The sequence below is a fragment of the Nicotiana tomentosiformis genome, chromosome 9 (genome assembly GCF_000390325.3).
Source record: "Nicotiana tomentosiformis chromosome 9, ASM39032v3, whole genome shotgun sequence".
Lineage (NCBI taxonomy): Eukaryota > Viridiplantae > Streptophyta > Magnoliopsida > Solanales > Solanaceae > Nicotiana > Nicotiana tomentosiformis.
In genome coordinates this window covers 40,794,154-40,798,029 of record NC_090820.1, presented here as the reverse complement: position 1 = coordinate 40,798,029, position 3,876 = coordinate 40,794,154, and positions in this window count along the sequence as shown.

The following is a 3,876-nucleotide window of genomic DNA, read 5'->3' as shown; positions in this document are numbered from 1 at the left end:
AACATCTCCAGTCACCCTCACGCCCATTGTAGTCCAAACCCAGGCACCGATTGAAGTTGAGGTAGCCACACCAGCACCATTTGAAGTCGAGGTGACCACACCATTCACTGTATTGATAACACCTACGCCATCTTATAAGTCTAATGCCATACTATGGGATTATGTTACAGAAGCACGAAGGAAAGGAAAAGCAAAAATGGAAGAAACAGGTGCAGCACAAGGCATGACTAGAACCGGTAGGGTTTACACACCCGAGCACTTGGGAGGAACAAGCAAAGAAGTTGCATCTAAGCCGCCTGTCATTTAGACCGGCCCAGATGACCTTTGGAGAAAGGTGCAAGCAAGAAAATACTCTGTGGTTGACCATCTGAACAAAACTCCTGCTCGGATATCCATTTTATCACTACTATAAAACTCCGAGACACATAGGAATGCCCTGATGAAGGTGCTGGGTGAAGCCTATGTACCCACCAACATCACCAATGGGGAAATGGCTAACATAATGGGGCAGGTATTGGAAAGCCACAAAATCACTTTTCATGAAGATGAGCTGCCACCAGAAGGACTAAGTCACAACAGGGCACTACATATCACAGTGCAATTTGAGGACAAATTCATCACCAAAGTCCTGATAGATGGGGGCTCGAGTCTCAATATATGTCCATTAAATACTCTGAAGAGGTTGGGTAAAGGCCTGCACGAGATACAAGAAGGAAGTATGAATGTGAAGGCATTTGATGGATCTCAAAGGGCCACATTGGAAATTTCAACCTCAACCTACAGATGGGCCCAACCTGGTTTTATGTCGAGTTTCAAGTGCTGGATATATCTGCTACTTACAATCTATTGTTGGGGCGACTCTAGATACATGCCGTCGGGGCCGTAGCTTCTACTCTACATCAAGCTGTGAAGTTTGAATGGAATCATCTGGAAGTGATCATCCATGGAGACGGGAGTAATCCTATTTATACCAATCAGACTGTTCCAATCATCGAGAAAAGAAGTAAGCTGGGTGGAGAAACATACCATCGCATTGAGCGCGTCAACACAATTGAAAAAGATAAATAGTGGAGAACCAAGATAGAAAGCATATTGCTATGGACAGGGTATGAGCCTGGCAAGGGTCTCGGTAAGAATCTCCAAAGGATCACCAAACCGGTACAGCTAAAGCGTCATGGTATAACTTTTGGGCTTGGGTATGAATACATTTGGCAAGAGTACAAGGATTGATCGCCGCCATGGCGTGGTCCTTATTATCCGCTAGAAAAACCAGTACCACATTTGCACCAGACATTTCATCAAGCTGACGTGATGTGGGGGTTTGAGGAAGATGAAGTCTTAGCCGGCATGAGGAAGCTGTTTCTGGATGATGAAGACATGGATTGTAGTGCGATAGTTGAGGAGGTGGAGAAGGAGGAAGAGTACCTTACGATTCAGACTGTGGAGAAATGAGATGTTCTCAAGAACTGGACTGCTGCACCATCGAGAGCCCGTCGAGTTCCTGGGTAGCCTGGAAATTAGAATCACTTATTTTTAAAGTAATTTTATGAGCATCTAAGACATTTTCAGTATTTTATTTTGAACGTATTTTGTTTTTAAATAATTGCTCGAGTCATCGACTGTACTTGTTTGATGTTTTCAAGATTTATTTAATGCATTGTTATTTTTAGTATATATTATTATTCTTTACATTTTCTCTCTACATCGTTATTATTACTTATCTCGATGAACCTACGACTGTGACATGTAATGAGACAACACAACATAAGGATAATCATTCAGAGGATCTGGAAGATGATATAATACCTGAGGAAATTGTCAGAGAAGTGGAAAACTTTGAAAGCAAGCCTATGTCTAATTTGGACAAGACTGAGACAGTTGACTTAGGAGATTCCGAAATAGTCAAGAAAACCCGTGTAAGCATTCATCTATCACCGTCAGAGAAGGAAGAATACATCCAGCTCCTGAAAGACTATGAAGATATTTTTGCATGGTCCTATGATGATATGACTGGTTTGAGCACATCCATAGTGGCTCACAAGCTACCTACCGATCCCATGTGTCCACCTGTAAAATAGAAACTAAGAAAATTCAAGCCAGATATGAGTTTGAAAATAAAAGAGGAAGTCACTGAGCAAATCAAAGCTAAGGTTCTAAGGGTGGTTGAGTATCCAACTTGGCTGGCCAACATCGTGCCAGTCCCAAAGAAAGACGGGAAGGTCAGAGTGTGTGCCGACTATCGGGATTTAAACAGAGCAAGTCCCAAAGATGATTTCCCATTACCCAATATACACATACTGATCAACAAATGTGTCAAGCATGAACTCTAGTCTTTTGTAGATTGCTTGGCGGGGTATCATCAGATCTGGATGGATGAAGAGGATGCCAAAAAGACAGAATCGTTAGAGATCCTGCCTATAGGGTATAATTACTCGCCCTAATTTGTTAATGTTGAACTACTCAAACATTATTTATTGCTTATTAATGCTATTGTTAGAAAGCATAAGTAATTCTGGGGCTTTTTCTCCAATATATTTTACTGTCCTTTACTTCGTAGATCACCTAGGCATAACACCTATAGGTTTAATAACTTGAAACCTGCAATCTCAATAATCAGCTTGTAACAACTGTATAATCTTGTCTATGAGTAGCATCTGGCATCTGAAACGGCCTGTATGATTTAGTTCAAAGTCACCTAAAAATTATATCTATAGGGCCTAAGGTTCTTAATTTTGAACTTCCTAACTTGAACATTTATTTCGCGCATTTGTTGCTTAAGTGTGGAGGCTAACTTGAGCCCTTAACTACTCATATTTGAAGTCCAATGTGTTTTGTATGTCGCCTAGTTTTAACATTTTGAGCAGCCTAGGTAAAGTCTATAACTACCTAAATAGAGGTCCAAAACCTCCTGGACCATAGGTATGGGACGGGTAATGCATGCATAGGGCATGACTTTGAATTGAATTAGAGCGCTTTTAGGTAAACAACTTTAACATAGTAATCGGGTAGCAGGAGATGATAGCATGTGCCCGCTGAATAATATGACTAACCCCCTACCCCAAGGGAGTTGCGAAATATTATTTATGTTGTACGGGGTGATCCTTTAGGCTAAAACATATAGGACCCCGCCCCCCTTTCCTTTCTATGTTTGCTATTAGAATTGGAATAGTTGTATCTCTATATTCGTGTTAAGATTTTTGTAATAAAATTTTTACCTTTATATTCTCTTTGCTTATTTGATCACTTAGACTAATCCACATAATTTTAAGTTCGGTCGGGACCCACAGTTGTGGACCTTGAAGAGTGCCTAACACCTTCTCTTTGAGGTAATTTGAGCCTTTACCCGATCTTTGGTGGCGTTGACTACTCAAACAGAGTTATCTGCAAAATAAGTGCCCTAACACACCTTAAAAATCATTAGGGGGCGACTCTTCTTTTAACACTCTCTCTCCCACTCTAAAAAAGAGTTGTCACGACGTCGAAACCCGCTTTTGTGAGAAAACGGGGAGTGATAGCACGTGCCGCAGCTATAGCACCTACCAGAGTAGTAGTTGAGGAGCCTCCAGTAGCTCTGGTTAGGGGACAGGTATCGGAGGTGCCTGTTGTCACCCTCGGACTTCAGGAGACTTTAGCGCAATTCCTGAGTATGTTTGGTACATTGGCTCAGGCAAAAATTGATCTCTGTTGCACCAGCTCCTTTGCAGATTAGGGGAGGAGCTTAGACTCCCACCACCCGTACTCCAGAGCAACGGGCTCACGTTGGTGAGGTTCTAGGTGTGGTGCCGGTATAGCCTCATGTCAGGTCAGGGGCATCAGAGGAGTAGCAGAAGAGGCTTGAGAGGTTCAATAGGTATAGTCCACCTACTTTCAGTGGCA